Below are 11714 nucleotides of genomic sequence, written 5' to 3' on the forward strand. Positions count from 1 at the left end.
TATTAGCCATTACAAAAAATATCTTATAAAAGAACTTTATCCTCATACTCCTCACCTCCTCATGCTTGAGAATTTTCCCATATGGCACTAAAATAATAGGTCAAAGGAGAACTTAAGGCTATTAGGGACCAAATGAATCAAATGATGCAAATGATAAAAAACTTGACCCTCACTCAAAGTCGGGCACCCTTATCACAACCTCAAACTTCAACACAAAGCCAAATACCTCTTCCGCCACCTCACCCAGCCCAATTACATCAACCAAGAAAACATATTAGACCTTCTCCTCCTCCTCTTAGACATCATAGGGAAGAATTGATGGTTCACGATTATTCAAGTGAGGAGAAGCAAGAAAGGCCACCTAGGAGAGAAAAGGATGATGATAGAGGTTTAAGGATTGAAATTCCAGAATTCAAAGGGAGCATGAGTCTGGATGATTTTATTGATTGGTTACATGTTATAGAGAGATTTTTTGAATATGTGTTATTTGGATGAGAAGAAATGTAAGTTTGCCATCTTGAAATTCAAGGATTATGCATCCTTGTAGTGGGAACATATTAAGAAGCAAAGGGAAAAGGATGGTAAAGAGAGAGTGAGATCTTAGGAGAAACTAAAGAAGCTTATGAAGAGAAGATTCCTCCCGGACAATTATAAACAAGATCTTTACCTCAAGCTACACACCCTTAAGCAAGGAAGTGATGGAGTAGAGCATTACATAAGGGAGTTTGAGAAGCTATTAATGAGGAGTGAGCTATCGGAAGTGAAAGAGCAAATCATTGCAAGATTCATTGATGGCTTAAACCAAGACATTGCTCATATGGTAGAGTTGCAACCATATTGCACTTTTGAAGATGTTTGTAAGTTGGCTATTAAAGTAGAGACGCAAAAGAAGGCCATGAAGTCTACAGTTGCCAAGCCATTTAACAAGGGGACTTCATTCTCCAAAAGTCCTCCTTTCAACAAGGGAACCACCTTTCAAAAGGGTTCTCCATCTAACTATAAGGCTATCAAAACCACTTCCAAGGAGAAAAGAAAAGAGAAGGTGGTAAAACCTAGCAAGAACAAACCAAAGATGGGAAAACTTGATCTCTCTAATAAAAAGTGCTTCAAATGCCAAGGCTATAGACACTTCCAAGCCGAATACCCAAATAGAAGAGCTTTGTCATTGATGGAGATTCAAGCTATTGAAGAATCTCTTCAAAAAGATGAAGAAAATGTAGATTATAGCTATAAAGATGGAGCTGTCGAAGAAGAAGAAGAAGAGATCATGCAAAGGGTTGATGAAGGAGAGATGTTAGTGATTAGAAGAGCGTTGCATTCCAAGTCCTTTCCACATAAGGAACAAAGGCTCCAAATTTTCTAATCAAGATGCACCATTGGAGGCAAAGTGTTTTCTTTAATTATAGATAGTGGAAGTTGTACAAATGTGGTTTCATCTACATTAGTGGAGAAACTTGGATTGTCTACCATACCTCATTCTCAACCATTAGAGCTTATATGGTTGAGCAATAGGACCAGCCTTTAAGTAGCCAAACAAGTACTTGTTTCCTTCTCTATTGGCAAACATTACCAAGATAAGATTGTGTGTGATGTAGTTCCCATGGATGCATGCCATTTGTTGCTAGGGAGACCTTGGTAATTTGATAGAGAAGTAACTCATAATGGTAAAAAGAACACTTATTCCTTCAAATTCAAGAAGAAGACTATTACTTTGCTATCTCTTAGTCCCCAAGAAGCTAATAAGGCTATCAAAGGGAAAGAAGCTAGAAGGGAGAGTATGTATATGAATGGGTAGCAAGTAGAAAAGGCTTTTTTGAGTTTGCAACCTATCTTTGTATTACTTATACTTGAAGGGAGGATCAAACACGAGAAGAAAGAAGCTCATCTCTTAGTTCAACCTCTCTTAGTCAAAGTTGAAGATATGTTCCCACTAAAGCTTCCATCCGGCCTTCCTCCTATAAGAGGCATTGAACATCAAATTAACTTGGTTCTAGGTGCACCATTACCTAATAAGTTAGCCTATAGATGCAATCCTATAGAGACTAAAGAGTTGCAAAGGCAAATGAAAGAATTTATTGAAAAAGGCTTTGTAAGGCCTAGCATGAGTCTATGTTCCGTTATAGCCCTACTTGTTCCCAAGAAAGATGGCTCATATAGGATATGTGTGGATAGTAGAGCCATTAACAATATAAACATCAAGTATAGGTATCTCATCCCTAGACTTGATGACATGTTTGATAAGTTATATGGTGCTTATATCTTCTCTAAAATTGATCTAAAGAGTGGCTACCATCAAATAAGGATGAAAGAAGGAGATAAATGGAAGACAACTTTCAAGTCTAAGGGAGGCTTATATGAGTGGTTGGTTATGCCCTTTGGCCTTTCAAATTCTTTAAGCACCTTCATGAGACTTATGAATGAGGTACTCAAACTTTTCATTGGCTCTTTTTTTGTTGTGTATTTTGATGACATATTAGTGTATAGCAAAACTTGTGATGATCATGTCTTGTACTTGAGTGTCTTTGATGTATTGAGAAAGAATAAGTTGTATGCAAAGGAAGAGAAGTGTGAATTCTTTGTAGACCATGTTGTGTTCCTTGGATATGTAGTTTCCAAAGATGACATCCAAGTAAATCAATCCAAGGTAGAAGTCGTTAAAACCTGGCCCCAATCGAAGACTCTTACTGAAGTAAGGAGCTTCCATGGCCTTGCTTCTTTCTATAGACATTTTGTGCCTACTTTTAGCACTCTTATGGCTTTCATCACTAAATGCATGAAGAAGAATGGGTTTGAATGGTCCACAACAGCCTCTAAAGCATTTGAGGAGATTAAAAAAATGTTATATGAAGCCCCCATCTTAGCCTTACTTAACTTTGATAAAGTATTTAAAGTTGAGTGTGATACTAGTGGAGTTGGCATTGGGGCAGTCCTCACTCAAATTGAAAGACCCATAGCTTATTTTAGTGAGGAGCTTAATGATACAAATAAGAGATATTCTACCTATGATAAAGAATTTTATGCTATTGTTAGGGCCTTAGATCATTAGAGTCATTACTTAAGGCCTAAGCAATTTGTTCTCCATTCAGATCATCAAGCTTTGAAGTTTCTTACTAGCCAACAAAAGATAAGTGTAAGGCATGCTAAATGGGTAGAATTCCTTCAATATTTTTCTTTTGTTTCTTCCTATAAGTAAGAAGCTTCTAATGTAGTTGTTGATGCACTCTTAAGGAGACATTATGCACGGGTCCTTGGGTTTCAATTCATGAAAGATTATTATCATAAAGATGAAGAGCTTGAAGAGATCTTGAAGAAGTGTTCAATGGGTGCTTATGAAGACTACATTGTCCAAGATGGTTTCCTCTTCAAAGGAACCAAATTATGTATACCTAAGGGTTCTTTTAAAAAGCTTCTCATTAGGGAGACACATAGTAGTGGGTTGGCAGGTCATTTTAGCATAAATAAAACCCTGGAGATGCTTAAGGAACATTTCTATTAGCCTAAGATGGTTGGTGATGTCTAAGCCATTGAAGCAAGGTGTGACATTTGTCAAAGGTCCAAATCTCATTTCAAAGCTGGTCCTTACATGCTTTTGTCGGTTCCGGAGTAACCTTGGGAAGATTTAAGCATGGATTTTATGGTAGCTCTTCCTAGAACTCAAAGAGGGAAAGATACAATAATGGTGGTGGTTGATAGGTTTTCCGAAATGACTCATTTCCTACCATGCACCAAGACTAAAGATGTAAACAAAGTGGCTGACTTATTCTTCAAAGAATGGTGAGACTTTATGGAATCCCTAAAACCATAGTTTTGGATAGGGATACCAAATTCTTAAGCCATTTTTGGAGGACTCTGTAGAGTAAATTGGCACTAAACTCATGTTTAGCACCTCTCATCACCCATAAACGAATGGCCAAACTGAAACAACCAATAGAACTTTAGAAGCCATTTTGAGAACCATGGTCAATAAACACTTGAGAGATTGGGATTTGAAGCTTGCCCAAGCTAAATTTGCATACAATAGGAGTCTAAGCATTATAATTGGACACTCTCCATTTGAGGTAGTGTATGGTCTCAATCCTTTAACTTCTTTGGATCTAACTTCTTTGCCTATTGATGTACAAATTCATAAAGAAGCCAAGGAGAAAGCTACTGCCATGAGGAAACTCCATGAATCCATCAAATTTCAGATCATGAAGATCAATGAAGCTCGCATGAAAAAGGTCAACAAGCATAGGAAGCCATCTATTTTCAAACCTGGTGACTTGGTTTGGGTGCATTTGAGAAAAAAAAAATTTTTAAGCAAAAGAAGGAGTAAGTTAGCTCCAAAGGCTAATGGACCATTCGAAGTGCTTGAGAGGGTGAATGACAATACATACAAGGTGAATCTTCCAGATGAAATGAGAGGATTCTTGACCACCTTCAACGTTAGAGATCTTTCATCATACATAGAGGATCGTCATCTTGAAGACTTGATGGTAAGTCCTTCTCAACTCGGGAGGGATGATGTATCTCTAGCCACTTCAACATTTTTAGCCCCCAAATTCTTAGCCATGCACCACTCAGCCTAAGGTAATGAAGGGAATGAAGGAAAAACTCCATGTAAGTCCAAAGAACCTTTGCCATCTCTAATTTGACCTAACTTTACTTTTGAGTGCACTCTCATTACTTGCATCTAAGACCTTAATGAAATGGAAGCTTAAATAAGCCCAAAAAGCCAACTACAAGCCCACTTTGAAGCCCAAGTAGATAAGGTAGCCACTCATCACTTAAATTGGAGCCTAAGATGCCATGAAGCCCATTTAGTTGAATTGCAACTAAAAAGGAAGCAAGTAACTTTAGTTGGTGGACATAGTTCCACTTTTTAGGGAAAAATTGTTCCCTTTTGTTATTTTCTTCATTAATATGGTATGGCCTTAGTTTATTTGATTGGCTAAGCTTAAAAGAAGGGCATAACTTACTTGTCTAATTAATGCTCATTTTGCCACCACTTCTTCTTATATATAAGAGTGGCTTTTTCACTTGTAAACTTTAGACTCCTTTGATAGTGAAGTTTTCAAGCAAAACTTTATAGCTTTTCTTTCTTTATTTGTTCCTTTATCCAATTCATCTTGGAGGAAGAATTGGTGATGGAAGATCCCAAGGTTGGTGGAACGTTCCTTTATGCCTTGGTTAATTTTCTTGTTACCCTTGAAATTCAAAGTGTGAAGGTGTGAATGTGTGTTGTATGCCTCGGATATTGTTCACAGTGTATGATTTTGTAATTTCCAGTTTTGCCAGCAAAATTTGAGACAAGTTTTGAATGCCTTGTTGATTGAGTTGTGATTGCTATTATACACCATTAGAAAGCTCTTTGAATGCCTTTTCCATTTATATATAATTTGTATGATTTGAAGGTCATTTGATTGGTTAAAATTGAAAGACAAATTGTTGTTGTGCCATATGAACAGTAATTTCCAAAATTGAGTTTGTGTGTTGTTGCATTGTCTTGATGGAAATGCACCAACGCCTCATGACACAAATATTGGATATAACCTAGTTAAGGACACTTAATATGATTCAAGTTTTAGTTAACTTTGAACACAAGTTTGAATTGATTCAATTTGAATCCACATTAAGCGTTATATGTTTATCTAATGAATGACATATAAAGTAATTCATACACAATCAAAACTTATACAATTTGTGTATACTAATCAAGCACAATTCATAAACAATCAATCTAGCACCAAATATCATCATAAGCATATTTCATGATAGTAAAACATTATGCACTTACTTAGTTTATATTGATCATCCTAAGCTCTCTTTTTAATGAAGCAAAATCTACTTTATTAAGAAGTTCAGTAAAAATATTAGTAAGTTGATTACTTATATTTGTTGAGTTTTATATGAATTGTATCTTTAAATTAGGAAGCTAACAATTAGGCTAATTGTATCTTCGTAAAATTGGAAAACATATATTATCTTTCCTAAATTAGAATTTAGAATTTTATATATATATTGATGTAAATTCAATCTTTGGATATATATAAAATATTTTCAAAGTTATTCATATGGTAATAGAGCCTATATTAGGCATTTTAAATTTTCTGACATTTTCAACTCTTTTTCCAGCAAATCCAAGTCCTCTTTCTGGCTATTTCTCTGATCACCATGACTTTGTCATTTTTTAATGGTCGTGATTATATCGAAGGGACCAAAATTATCTTGTCATCAAACCTATCTAAGTTTTGTTGTCATTCACTGTTTCATGCACCTTTACGTGTCACGATAACATTGCCTCTCTCATTACACTTAGACGATGCCAATGAGTCTTTTTGTGGAAAGCCCACAAACATCAAACACTAAAATCTGGTACACATGCTAGTCATTTTTCTCCTTAGGTAGTGCCTGTAATCTACATCTTCGAACCTAGAAGACTCTAACGAGGAATAATCTTCTAGCCTCGTCGCTGTCCATCACTGTCTCCATCATCAAAAAATCAAACAGTGCAGGATTTGTCATTTTTTTATTAATAGCCAGTGAAGGATCTTTGAAATCAGGTGCATTTAATTCATTTATATCCTTTCCTATTATTACTACTGAAAAGTTATTAGGAAGTATTAATTATACATCATAAGCTACATCTGTAAAATGGTTCACAAGACAAGGTTTAAAAGACCATTTGACCATCATAGCTACCGATTTAAAAGAAACTGAGATTGATAAGGCTAGTTAGGTTAAAACTGATGCTTCACTCTCTATCCTACTTACAAGGCCTATAGAACATGCATTAAAATATGGAACCAAGCCAAATTACTCTACACTAATGATATTCAAAAGTTATATTCAATCGTTTCTAGTTGGTTAATTTGAAACAACAGGACATGAGTATACCAGACTTTGTAAGACAAATGTCATCTTTAAAGGCTGAATTTAATGTTATATTGCCTGCTGGGAAGACTGTAATCAAAGATTTGGCATAGTGCAACAAGTTCTTTATGGTTTTGACTCTCACTACAATCAATCTTGATCTTCCTTCTATAAGAGATCAAATCTTAGGTAGTACAACCATTCCAACCTTAAATGATGTATTTGCTCATTTGCTCAGAGTTTCCTCTACCACATGACCTTTAATTACCTGTTGCCCTAGTCTCTCCTTTCTAAATGCAGTTACTGTAATAGATAGGGACATACTTAAGAAAATGTTATAAACCACATGGAAGGCCTACACTCAATGTTAATGTTACACAATCAATCCTTTAATCAGCTCTTCTTGATCATCGTCTAGAAATTTCAGTAAGACAACCTTAATCAATTCCTCAATCAGTTACTTTCACAGGAGTTGATTATAAAGAATATCTTTAGTACCAAGTGACGAAATAGTCATCTCAATCCTCTATTGCTTCCTTCATATAATCTGGTAACTTGATTGCTTGCTTATCACAACTTCTAGTTTAAGACCTTAGGTTCTAGATTCAGGTGCCTCAGATCATATTTTTGGTAACTCTAGTCTATTTTCACATTTTAATCATTCCAAATCCTTTTCTTCTGTCACACTAGTAGATGGTACAAAAGTTATAGCTAAAGCCATAAGTTATGCTAAACCACTACTCATTCTATCTTTAGATTCTATATTTTATCTTCCTAATTGTCTGTTTAATCTCGTTTCAGTTAGTAAATTAAGATGAGCCTTGAATTGTTCCATTTCATTTACTAATGATGCCTTTGTTATACAGGATCAAAGTTTGGGCAAGACGATTGGTATAGGACGTGAGTCACAAGGACTTTATCAATTGTCTCTACCTTTTTCCATTGTTTGCATAGCCATTGAGTCTCCAACTCTTCTCCATAACCACTTAGGGCATCCTAATCTATCCGAGCTTTAGAAGATGGTCCTTAATTTATCCAGTTTATCATCTCTTGAGTATGAGTTTTACCAATTTGAGAAACAGTCTCATAGTTCCTTTCCAAGGCATGCCAATTATGAGTTTCATCTATATTTGAGTTAGTTCACTCAAATGTGTAGGGTCCTTGTCAAGTCAAGTATAATTTAAATTTTCAATGATTTGTGACATTCATTGATAACTATTTGTATTGCATATGGATATTTTTAATGAAAAGTCAGTTTGAGTTATTTTTTCATTTTCAATCATTCTATGCTAAAGTTAAAACTCAATTTAATTCCTCTATATACATGTTATGTAGTGATAATGCGAGTGAATACTTTTCCACTTCTTTTACAAATTTCATGTCTTCATAAGGGATTCTTCATCAGTCTTCTTGTGCTTATACCCTACAACAAAAGAAGGTTGTTGAGTGTAAAAATAAACATCTTATTGAAACTGCTCATTAATTATTATTACATTCACATGGTCCAATGCATTTTTGGGCTGATGCAATTCTTACTGCTTGTTATCTCATTAATCAGATGCCCTCTTCAGTATTGGAAAATCAGATTCCTTATTCAATTATCTTCCCTACTGGTCTTTTATATACTATTCCTTCACGTGTCTTTGGTTGCACATGTTTTGTACATAACCTTTCCCCAGGTCATGATAAATTATCTGCTAGGTCTATCAAATATATATTTCTTGGTTATTCCCGTCTCTAGAAAGGTTACAAATGTTACTCTCCTACAACACGTCATTACTTTATTTCCACTAATGTTACTTTCTTCGAGTTCTCTCCTTACTTCTCTATATTTGAAATCTAATCTCTTGTCATTGAGAGTTCTCTATTACCTAATTTTGTTCCTACTCTCAATATACGTCCTACAATCATTCCACAATCTGCATCTAAACAAAATTTGGAATATGTTCCTCATATAATTAACTCTCTTGTAGGTATCGATATCATTTTTATTGATCCAACGACTCCTATTGACTTACTTCCTACTTTTGCATCTAGCCTGGCTAAGGTCCTACCTCCTAATGACTAATTTCCTATTACCATCTGTAAAGCTATAAGATCCTTTTGTAACCCTAATCTTATTTACACTTTTCTTAGTTATCATCATTTATCCTCACCATAGCATGCCTTTGTATCCTCTTTATCCTCTATTTTAGTTTTTAAACCTGTTAGTGAGGCTCTTTCTAATCCAACCTAGAGGCAAGCAATAATGGATGAAATCACAATGTTACATCATAATGGTTTTGGGAGTTAGTTAAATCACATTTGGGTCACTCCACTGTTGGTTGTCATTAGGTTTACATAGTCAAGATTGGTCCTTATGGTACTATTGATCGTCTTAAGGCTTGGTTAGTTGCCAAAGGTCATACTCAGGTCTATGGTTTGGATTATGGAGACACATTCTCTCCAGTGGCTAACATGTCCTTTGTTTGATTATTCTTATCTATGGCTACCATTCGTCATTAGCCCTTGTTTCAGTTAGACATAAAAAATACCTTTCTTCATGGTGAGTTTTAGGATGCGATATATATAGAGCAACCGCCTAGTTTGTTACTCAGAGGGAGTCTGATTTGGTTTGTAAACTCTGACACTTATTTCATGGTTTAAAACAATCTTCATGTGCTTGGTTTAAACGCTTTAGTATAGTTATTCAAGAATTTGGTATAACTCATATGAGTCAAATCATCTGTATTTTACAAACACATGTCACAAGGGAAGTGTATTTATCTGGTTGTTTATGTCAATGACATTGTTTTCATTGGTGATGATCAAGAAGGTATCGATTAGTTAAAGCAGTATCTATTTAATCATTTCTTGACCAAGGACTTAGGAACACTTAAATACTTTTTTGGGATAGAAGTTGCTTAGTGTAAGACATGTATTATTATCTCTCAAAGGAAGTATGCGTAGGATATCTTGGAAGAGACAGGGATGTTGGATTGTAAACTCATTGATTCTCCTATAGACCCTAATACTAAACTTGTGCTAGGACAGAAAGAGCCACTTATAGACCTTGGGAAATATTGAAGGTTAATAGGCAAACTCAACTATCTAACTGTCACAAGACCAGATATCTCCTTTTCAGTTAGTATTGTTAGTCAGTTCCTCCAATCTTCGTGCAATTCTCATTAGGATGCAACTATTCAAATCTTGAGTTATATTAAGAGAGTACTAGGAAAAGGATTACTTTATAAAGACAGAGGTCAAACTCAGATTGTTAGATATTTTAATGTTGATTAGGCAAGATCTCCATCTGATAGACACTTGACTTCAGGATACTGTATTCTTATTGGTGGTAACTTGGTTTCATAGAAAAGTTAAAAGCAAGATGTTATAGTTAAATCTAGTACAGGGGCAAAATATCGTGCTATGACATTGGTTACTTGTAAGCTTGTACGGTTGAAAAAATTGATTCAAGAGTTAAAATTTGCAAATATAGCATAGATGAAACTTCTTTGTGACAATTAAACAACACTTTATATTGCTTCTAATCCAGTATTCCATGAAAGGACGAAACATATAAAAATAGACTGTTATTTCATTCGAGTGAAGATTTTATCGGGTTGTATAACTACTGACCATTCAATCTTAATATCTCACATGATCACATAAGAAATGATGCCGAATGTCTATATTGTTATTCTAGAGTGCAAGATTGGATTTTTGGAAAGTTGGATCACAATTGTATTATCACAAAAAATTGGTACATTTTGTTAGGGTAGGTGCCTTGGAGCCAATCCAATTTGGTGTTTATGAATGTAATTTTATATTAATAATTAATAAAATGATTTATTATTATTCAATTCATATGTTATTTATTTATATGATTATACGAATAACATGTCTTTAGAATTGTAAAACTGTGACAAAGGGAACAGATGACTAATCGTGAAAACTCTATGTACACATTAAATAGCCATTCTAGAAATGTTTGTAATCCTAACATTGCAATTCATAAGTGCACATGCAATGATGATAGAATTATCATAGTATTAAGTTACCCTATCAAAAGTGGCGGCAGTTCTCACGTGTTAAAATTCTTATAAAACGTTTAGTGCAACATATAGATGGATTTTGTAGATGTGTTTATCAAATTGATTTAACCAAAAGATATCCATTTAGATGGTTGCTCCAGTGTTTATGGAATAAATCCTCTAAACACTACGGGTGCATGTGACCCTTTGATTTAAGGTTACCAAACTGTCCTATGTAAAGATTGGTATGACTTGATGTTATCTAACGTGTTGTCATAATTAGGATAAATATAAAGATAATGGTCAGCCATATCATGAGATATATGAGGGCTATAGTTTATCAATAAAAGATTTACCACTTTTTAGCATTAGTAAAGATATTTCACATGAAAATACTGAATGACATCTATGACAGTTTGAATCTATTGTCATAGTGGATGAGATTGTAGCCTAATCCCTATTAGTCATTAGTGTGTATTAGTTTATACCAAGGAACCACTAAGATAGACAATTTCTATGTCTTAGCCATAAGAGATATCGGTTGACGAAAGAATTGAATTGCATGTAACTATGATGTTATAAAAGCTTAAGAGATGCATGTTGATACTTAGTTGTTTGGGTGGTCATGATGCTTTGTTATAGGCCAATCTTGTTTTATGTCTAGATTCACCCCAAATTTGGATACTGTCAGTTTGATAGTGTTTATGGGTCACATGCATAAAATAGTTGAATCAAAATCAGATGAATGGATTGTTTATTGACAATTCTAACGTTTAGGGCCAAGAAAGAGACCGTCAATGGACTAGGTTTGCCCAATTAGTTTAGAAGACTCTATTTGACCATGCCTTG

Source organism: Mangifera indica, chromosome 9, assembly GCF_011075055.1.
Source record: "Mangifera indica cultivar Alphonso chromosome 9, CATAS_Mindica_2.1, whole genome shotgun sequence".
NCBI lineage: Eukaryota > Viridiplantae > Streptophyta > Magnoliopsida > Sapindales > Anacardiaceae > Mangifera > Mangifera indica.